The sequence below is a fragment of the Aegilops tauschii genome, chromosome 7, assembly GCF_002575655.3.
Source record: "Aegilops tauschii subsp. strangulata cultivar AL8/78 chromosome 7, Aet v6.0, whole genome shotgun sequence".
NCBI lineage: Eukaryota > Viridiplantae > Streptophyta > Magnoliopsida > Poales > Poaceae > Aegilops > Aegilops tauschii.
The window spans coordinates 592,069,100-592,078,370 of record NC_053041.3 but is presented as its reverse complement, the minus strand read 5'-3'; positions in this window follow the sequence as shown (position 1 = coordinate 592,078,370).

Below are 9,271 nucleotides of genomic sequence, written 5' to 3'. Positions count from 1 at the left end.
ATGTTGTTATAAGTTTGTTGCTGTCAGCATGAGTTAACTTGCTGTCATTTATCGAAATTCAGAATGTGCTGGACTATATGTTCATTGGTACTACTTGTGATGCTGCTACTGTACTACTTGGGAATTTTGTCAACTTGTGATGCTGCTGCTGTACCCCGAGAGGCCCTTGAGTTTGCTGGAATGTCGATTAACTTCTGTTCCGGCAAATTCGGGTACTCCATATGTCCTATTTTCAGCAAAGGTCATGCTGAAATTTTCCATGAATTTTAGCATGACTTTGCTAAAAATAGGACATATGGGGTACTTGTGACTAATGCATGGGCCGGGGTCTTAGTACTTAATTAAGTAGGATCAACTGCCCCTTTATTCTTGCTGCATTAAACCATAGGTGGCAATAGAGCCAAGTGATTAGGCCCAACTTAGAATTCTCCTTCCCAGCTTAGCTTTTAGGGTGCCTCGGTGTCGATGAGAACCTAAATGATGTACGCTTAGGATTTTAGGGTGCCTCGGCGTCGACAAACCCTAAATGATAAAAGCTTAGCTTTTAGGATGCCTCGGTGTCGACAAACCCTAAATGATGAGACTAGGATCTTGTTCCTTGACAATAACCAACTTTTTGACCAAACTTTTTTCCTATTTAGAGCGAAACATGGCCCACAACGATGAGGCCGGCGGTTCGGGCGGCAAGCAATTCTGGGAGCTGTCCCGGGAGCTGGAGGAAGAACCTCACCGCTATGAGGACGACGCCACGGAAGACACCGATCCTGACTACACAACCCCTAGTGGCATCGGGGATGACACCACTGATGGTGCCGCCGAGGATGCCACCACTGATGATGGCGGCACACGCACAGATGGCAGCCAACCGAAGAGGCAACGGAAGGACCGGCGCCCGAGCGTGCTCGGCACCGTCAAGGAGGAATTTACGAAAGTGAACTCCGACGGGCATCCAACGGCGCCCAAACAAGTAGTCAAGGGGTACTCGGTTCAGCTCGGGTGCATTCTCCGGAGCACCGTCTCGATCAACACCGAGAACCTAAGGCATAAGTACCGAGGGAATATGCGCAGCCTCCTCTTCATGAAGCTGCACGAACGATACAAGTTCCCCGCTGAGTTTGCAAACACACGCCTCTCAGGGAATAAAGTGAATAGAACCGCCCTCACGAGGATGAGTACGGCCCTGTCTACATGGAGAAGCACGGTGAAGGCAATGATTGAAAAAGGTGATAGTTATGAGAAGATCAAGGCGAAATATCCTTTGATGAGCGAAGATGACTACAAGGAGTTCAAGATCAAGTGCGAGAGCAGCGCAACCTCCGAATCAAGTCAATGGGGGAAAGAAATGCGGCAGTTGAACTTAGGGGTCCACCAACTCGGTCCCGGCGGTTACAGAGTGGCGGAGCCTATATGGGACAAGGAGGACGCGGAGCGTGCATAGCAAGGCCTACCGCCCCGCTTCGAGAAATTCCGTGACAAGCAGACCAGGAACTTTGTCAGGGCCCGGTACAAGGAGGACCCGGTAATAAAGGAGCTTACCATGGATCCGAAGACCAGGGCGCTTGAGCTTGTTCTGGTAAGGAATACACCCCCGCGTAATTAGCTCCATATGGTTGCAGTCTAATTAATGAAGCCAAATTTCTAAATGGTTCACATTCCTTCCGCATGAGGCTGAAAGCAGTAGCGCGGGGTCGTCTCAGAGCTCCCCTTTTGACACCCCTTTAAATAGGGCGTTGAACGTAATGAAAAACAAGGATAAGCTCAGTAAGTCGTCGCCAGCTGGTCGTGTGGCCGGCAAAGGCTTGTCCACAAAATGGTCGTCATACTATACCGCTGGTGGGCGAAAGGAGAAAAAGACCAGCTCAGAAAGCCAGTCGCGCGAGGTTCAAGAACTCAAGGCACAAGTGGCGCGGATTACGGAGATTGTCCAAGAGCAAGTGCAACAACAACTGGGAATGACGCTCACCGCCATTGTGCCTACCTTGATTCAGGGGCTGACGACGTGGATTGCGGGCGGCCAACAGGGGCCTCCCCCGGTTCCCAGCTTCACGGCCAGCAACTCGCACAACGCGCAGACGGCGCCATTGGTGTCTCCGGCGGAGGCGGTATTCGTGTCTCCGGCACCGGCACGGGCATTGGAGCTTAATGCACCCGGGTGTACGCCGGCCGGCACCTCGCCAGCAAGCGGCCCCTCCGTCAGTTGCACGCCCGCCGTTGGCGGTGCCTCGACATTAGCCGAGCTCGACGGCATCACGGTAACTAAGCCTCTCGGCCGATGACTTCATCTCCTTGCCTTTGACTGGGCATCGCTGACGCCCTACATGTTTTCGCAGGGCGCCGCCGACATTCCTTGCACTCTCTTGCACTTCGTGGGCGGCGAGTTGGTCGATGTTGCCAAGGGCAGAATCGTTCAACCGGGCAACCGCGTGTTCCACGGTAATCCGATGCCACCCACCTTGTATAGGGTTGAACTGGTTCGGGTGCTGCCAGGCTGCGACGAGTTGTTACCTCCGATTCGACCCGCTGGGGCCGACGAAGATGATGTGATGACCCTCAGCGCCTGCGTAAGCTGGCCCCTGCTTTGGCCGAAGAGCCAGATTCGTTTGGGGGCGGGGACACCACCCCACAGACAAGACCGCTAGTCGTGCCAGCGCCAAGCCATGGCAAGAACGCCACAACGCTACCGTACATGCCGGACATCCCTATGGCACATGATCCGGACATGCATATGGCACAGGATCCGGACGACGACGACGGTACATTTTCCAACGTCGATAAGTACTTTGCCGAACATGGGTACGGTGACGAGTTCTGCGGGCCTCCTTCTCAAGAACCCAACCCTGAAAAAGACGACCGTGATCTAGCTGGTACGGCGGAGAAACCCAATTGCAACAGGCGTCGTCTGGCGTTCAGTTCTCAGGAGACGCCTCCAGCTGCTGCCTTCACCGAGCCTCAGATAGCTGAGGTGCGAAATATTATGAGCCCCAGCATGCTCAAGAAGGCGGTCTGTGAGCAGAACTCGATCCCATTACAGCAGATCAGGATGAAGGGATGGAAACGAAAGACTAACAAGGGCGCCGGTGCGAGCCAGCCGGCACCAAGTACGATCCGTGCTCAGGACGGGCCACCTTCACCTAAGGATATCTCGAGGAGGGTGCATGTGGCAGATAGGGCGATGCTACCGACAAATATGCTCAATGCTGCAACCGGTGCTATGCGGAGTCTGCATGACAGTGTTCTTTCTTTGGAGAAGCGGCGTCTTAGAGAGAATGATGTGGCATACCCGGTTTTCGTGGCCAAGGTGCCAGAGGGCAAGGGCTTTGTGGATAGCGCCGTCGGGGGTACGATCGTCCTACGGTTTGATGACATCTTTGCTATGTTTAACCTTCATCCGCTGCACTACACCTTCGTTCGGCTGTTTTCGCTGAGTATGGAGATGCGGATCATTAGAGACAAGACCCCGGACATTGTGATAGTCGACCCCTTCTACATGCGTGCCAAGATCTTGGGCAGCGCTGGGGACCGGCAAGTCGCGAGTTCACACCTCGAAGGCGTCATTCTGGCAAACCCAGATAAGGATAACTTCCTCGTGCCTTACTTTCCCGAGTAAGTCATCCCCTAACCGCCCTGTAACATATGATTTCTTAGATTTCGATCGTTCTTTTTTTTCTAACATTCCGTGTTCTGTGCAGTGACACACATTGCACACTCATCCTCTTAAGCCCAAAATATTCCATGGCCACGTATTTCGACCCGGACCGTGACTCCAAGATAGACTACACAAATATCAAGAAAGTTCTTGATGATGCTCTCCCCGGCTACGCTGCATTTGGAGGCACCTTTAAGAGGCCAGCTCGTAGGTACGGCAGGCACGTGTTCACCCACAATACGACGTTCCCCTGCGTCAAGCAGCCGCCTGGCGGTCAGAAGGATGCCTACTACGCCCTCCATCACATGCGGGCGATCGTACGGGACCATAATCACCTTCTGCTACCAAATAATCTCAAAGATTGGGCCGCAAGCTTGGCGGCAATCCAGGACGCGGACATCCGACAAGAATTCTTTCGCATCCAGTCGGAGTTTGTAGAAATCATCCATCAAGATGTCCTTCGTACCTCGGGGCAGTTCTACCTCAAATATCAACCGTCCAACAATGAGATAGACACAACGCTACAAATGCAGGCTGACAACGCCCGCAACTTCATGACCATCACGACAGACGGCGGCTTCATCCACGCTCCGGTCTCATGAGTCGAGTTGAAAGTAGTGATGCTATGTGTAGTTCTGAAACATCGATTAGCTCATGTTGTAATTAAACCTTAATGAACTTATATGTCTCTTTGGTTTGGACAGTCGTTCAACTTAGATGTAATCGATGCTATTTATTAGTAGGACCATGAATCGTGCTATTAATGTCTTGCCTTTCTCTTCTGATCCTTTTGTTGCATACTTATATATTGCTTATGTATTGTCTGTTGTTTGGCTAGTGCATATAGATGCCGTCGTATGTCGTGTACAAGGGTAAGGTTCCCGGAGTCTACGACGACTGGGAGGAGTGTCGGAGACAGGTTCACCGTTTCAGCGGTAACAGTTACAAAGGGTACACCACTAGGGCGGAGGCGGAATCTAGATACGCGCGCTATCTAGCGGGAGAGAGGAGGGAGCGTTGGAGGAACCGGATGAAGACCAGTTTCATCGTGATGATGCTCATCGTGATGATGCTCATCGTGATGGCCGCAGCTCTCTTCTATGTGATGGTAGTTTAGATGATCGATATCGGCTTGTAATGTGAAGACAAACTCGCTACTCGCGGTCTCGAGACTTGTAATGTTCTATCTTTGTTCGGTCCTTTGAATTCGGAGACTAATATCATGAATTGTATTCGGAGACTAATCTTCTATTGTATTCGATGAATCTGCTATTGCTGTGTGGTGCTGTCTATATTCTGTCCAATAATATATTATGTAATCTGTGCAAATATCAGAAAAGAAAAAAAATCCCTAATATACATACTAATGGCGCATCACCCCAACGTGCGCCATTAGTACGCCAAAGGATACTAATGGCGCATCACCCCGCAGTGCGCCATTAGTATGGCAAAGCACATGTGTAAATATCGCCCCCTGGGAGGCACACTAATGGCGCATGTTGGTCTATACTAATGGCGCACGGCGTGATGCGCCATTAGTATACCAGATACTAATGGCGCACCAGTGGTGCGCCATTAGTATTTAATACTAGTGGCGTGGTACTAGTGGCGCACCAGTAGTGCGCCATTAGTAGGCAAAACTGGTGCGCCACTAGTAGGCCTTTTCCTAGTAGTGTGAGTCTGAAATACTAATTTCAACTCTTGGAACATCTCATATGCTCCATGGCGTTCAAAACGTCTTTGAAGTCCCAGTTCTAAGCCGTAAAGCATCGTGCACTAAACTATCAAGTAGTCATCATACCGAGCTTTGCCAAACGTTCATAACGTCTGCATATGCTCCTGCAATAGGTCCGTCACCAAGCGGTGCATCAAGGACATAATTCTTCTATACAGCAATGAGGATAATCCTCAGATCACGGATCCAATCTGCATCATTGCTACTAACATCTTTCAACTTAGTTTTCTCTAGGAACGTATAAAAAAACAGGGGAGCTAAACTCGAGCTATTGATCTACAACATAGATATGCAAAATACTATCAGGTACTAAGTTCATGATAAATTAAAGTTCAATTAATCATATTACTAAAGAACTCCCACTTATATAGACATCCCTCTAATCATCTAAGTGATCACGTGATCCATATCAACTAAACCATGTCCGATCATCACGTGAGATGGAGCAGTTTTCAATGGTGAACATCACTATGTTGATCATATCTACTATATGATTCACGCTCGACCTTTCGGTCTCAGTGTTCCGAGGCCATATCTGCATATGCTAGGCTCGTCAAGTTTAACCCGAGTATTCTGCGTGTGCAAAACTGGCTTGCACCCGTTGTATGTGAATGTAGAGCTTATCACACCCGATCATCACGTGGTGTCTCGGCACGACGAACTTTCTCAACGGTGCATACTCAGGGAGAACACTTGTACCTTGAAATTTAGTGAGAGATCGTCTTATAATGCTACCGTCGAACTAAGCAAAATAAGATGCATAAAGGATAAACGTCACATGCAATCAATATAAGTGATATGATATGGTCATCATCATCTTGTGCCTTTGATCTCCATCTCTAAACAACTGTCATGATCACCATCGTCACCGGCGCGACACCTTGATCTCCATCGTAGCATCGTTGTCGTCTCGCCAACTATTGCTTCTACGACTATCGCTACCGCTTAGTGATAAATGATACGTCTCCAACGTATCTATACATTATGAAGTCTTCATGCTATTATATTATCAACCTTGGATGTTTTATATGCATTTATATGATTTTTGGTACTAACCTATTAACCTAGAGCCCAGTGCCAGTTTCTGTTTTCTCCTTGTTTTAGAGTATCGCGGAAATGAAAAACCAAACGGAGTCCAATTGACCTGAAACTTGACGGAGCTTATTTTTGGACCAGAAGAAGGCCAAGGAGTCAAAGAGTTGGGCCAGAAGAGTCCCGAGCTGCCCACGAGGGTGGGGGCGCGCCCACCCCCCTGGGCGCGCCTACCTGCCTCGTGGACAGCCCGGAGACCCCCCTGACTTGTTCTCGACGCCAACACCTCTCATATATACCAAAACTTCCAGAAAGAAACCTAGATCGGAAGTTCTGCCGCCGCAAGCCTCTGTAGCCACGAGAAATCAATCTAGGCCCTCTCCGGCACCCTGCCGGAGGGGGCCATCATCACCAGTGGCCATGGAGGAGTATCCCGGAGAGGCCATCATCACCATGAAGGCCAAGGACCAGAGGGAGAACCTTTCCCCATCCAGGGGGGAGGCCATGGAGGAGGAAGCACAAGGGGGAGAACCTCTCCTCCTCTCTCTTGGTGGCACCGGAGTGCCATCGAGAGGGGAATCATCGCCGCGGTGATCGTCTTCATCAACATCACCACCATCATCACCATCCTCATCTCTTTTATGCGGTCCACTCTCCCGCACCCCGCTGTAATCCCTACTTGAACATGGTGCTTTATGCCACATATTATGATCCAATGATGTGTTGCCATCCTATGATGTTTTGAGTAGATATCCTTTGTGTTGGGGATATTACTACTGAGTATAAACTGGCCAGGAGAGGCCGGGTTATCCCCATAAGGAGTTAATCATATTTGAAGCCCATGAAGACAAGGAGTGTGGCACTTTACGGGGGAGACTTAACATGAAGGCTCAGGGCCCAAAGGCCGATTAGGGCCCGTAGACATAAACTGCCATACGATGTGTAACTTGTGTTGTAGGATAGGGAAAGGTAGAAACCGAGCCGGACATGTTTATGAGCCGGCCTCGGGATTCTGTAAACCGCCGGGCGTCAACCTATGTATATAAAGGGACGACCCGGCGACGGTTTAGGGACAACAAACAACAACTCGAGAGCCAGGCATAGCGGATTCACTCCCTGTTCATCGAAACCCCAGCAATTCCACAACAACTGGATTAGGCCTTTACCTTCACCGCAAGGGGCCGAACCACTATAAACTCCCTGCGTCCTTTGTCCTCTTTAACCCCTTTAAGGTAACCCGTCGCGATGGCTCCACGACTAAGTCCTTTCACTAGGACATCTGTCGTGACAAAACCACGACATGTGCGGTGCCCCCCTCCACCATAATCCACCTCGGTCATATCGTTGCAGTGCTTAGGCGAAGCCCTGCACCGGTAGCTTCATCATCACCGTCATCACGCCGTCGTGCTGACGAAGCTCTCCCTCGACACTCTACTAGATCCTGAGTTCGTGGGACGTCACCGAGCCGAACGTGTGCAGATCACGGAGGTGCCGTACTTTAGCTACTAGGATCGGTCGATCATGAAGATGTACGACTACATCAACCGCGTTGTCATAACGCTTCTGCTTACGGTCTACAAGGGTACGTAGACAACACTCTCCCCTCTCGTTGCTATGCATCACCATGATCTTTGCGTAGGAAATTTTTTGAAATTACTACGTTCCCCAACAGTGGCATCCGAGCCAGGTTTATGCGTAGATGTTATATGCACGAGTAGAACACAAGTGAGTTGTGGGCGATACTAGTCATACTGCTTACCAGTATGTCATACTTTGATTTGGTGGTATTGTTGGATGAAGCAGCCTGGACCGAAATTACGCGTATGCTTATGCGAGACTGGTTCTACCGACGTGCTTCGCACACAGGTGGCTGGCGGGTGTCAGTTTCTCCAACTTTAGTTGAATCGAGTGTGGCTACGCCCGGTCCTTGTTGAAGGTTAAAACAGCACATACTTGACGAAATATCGTTGTGGTTTTGATGCGTAGGTAAGAACGGTTCTTCCTCAGCCCATAGTAGCCACGTAAAACGTGCAACAACAAAGTAGAGGACGTCTAACTTGTTTTTGCAGGGCATGTTGTGATGTGATATGGTCAAGACATGATGCTAAATTTTATTGTATGAGATGATCATGTTTTGTAACAGAGTTATCGGCAACTGGCAGGAGCCATATGGTTGTCGCTTTATTGTATGAAATGCAATCGCCATGTAATTGCTTTACTTTATTGATAATCCGCAAGTGCAGAGAATCATCGTAGCAATTTCCAAAGGTAGAAGTGATAAGTATGGAGTGTCGAACCCACAAGGAGCTAAAGGTAAGATCAATATTCTCTCAAGCCCTATCTGCCACTGATACGACTCTATGTACACCGAACGTTTGCTTCCAACTAGCAACGAGAAATAAGACTACGTTGTGGGTATGAAAAGGATAACTTTGCATGGTATCGGAGAGCTAAAACATAAAAGTAGGTGCTGTTATCATAAAGTTAGAATATATTACTAAATATTATAAATAGCGAGTGTGGAATAATGGTGGATCGGTGTGCGGAATTGTCCTAGGCAATTGTTAACAAGACCGGTAGTCATCATCGTAATTTCATATGAGGGAGAGGCGTAAGCTAACATACTTTCTCTACTTGGATCATATGCACTTATGATTGGAAATCTAGCAAGCATCTGCAACTACTAAACATCATTAAGGTAAAACCCAACCATAGCATTAAAGCATCAAGTCCTCTTTATTCCCATACGCAACAACCCCCTTACTCGGGTTTGTGTTTCAGTCACTCACCAACCCACTATAAGCGAATCATGAACGTATTGCAACACCCTACAGCGGGAATCCCTCACGCTTGCGCGA